Consider the following 805-nt stretch of genomic DNA (forward strand, 5'->3'; position numbering starts at 1 on the left):
TCGAACTCATGCGAAGTGGATTTAGCTTCTCAGTGCTGTGCTTTAACCGGCTGTGCCACCTGGGAGGGCCTTAAAAGCATCAGCTTTTAAGGGAAAAATCTGTAGTTCCCAAATCCAAAGTTCACTTGGTTCTTGAGCTCTTCCAGAGGATGAATGGTCTGAGCACCTCTGCCTCACTGCTTTGTGCCCACAACCCACTGGGACTCCAGGGGTCCCACCTGCTGTGGGCTACCCTGGGTGCTGTATGCTTAGCAAGTCTGTCCCCTTCCTACTAACGGCAGTAACACCTTTCCACACAAAACATCCCAGACACTCCCACACGCCTTCCCCCATCTAGAAACACTTGTCTTTTCAAAATCCCTATTAACATTGTTCACTTTTAAAATTCCCTTTGAGACCATCTCAAGCCCAACTCAAAAGTGTAAAAAGTGCTCTTCTTTCATCCAACAAGACTAACAACTCTTTCATCGCACTTTATGAACCTATAAATATACTTTTTTTATTCCGCGTCTATCTGAAAAGGCAAGAATTTACCTTGAATTGTCTTTTCACTTTATCTCTGTCATGTTCGAATGTAGCTGCTCTCTCCATTGCTTGGTATTTGGCTTCTAAAGCACTTTCCTTTTCTCGAAGTATCTTCTGGTAAGTTTTCTGAAGTGCCTGGAACAATGTACTTCGTCATTTCTAAGGAAAACAGTATTCCTCCCAAAGTTTATATTCTCTTGCACGCCTACAACATATCTTTAAATTTTAAGGATGTATTTACTATTATCAACATTTTAAGATACACTAGGCTGATCCCAAA

Source organism: Condylura cristata, unplaced genomic scaffold, assembly GCF_000260355.1.
Source record: "Condylura cristata isolate star-nosed mole 26May11 unplaced genomic scaffold, ConCri1.0 scaffold00033, whole genome shotgun sequence".
NCBI classification, from domain to species: Eukaryota; Metazoa; Chordata; class Mammalia; order Eulipotyphla; family Talpidae; genus Condylura; species Condylura cristata.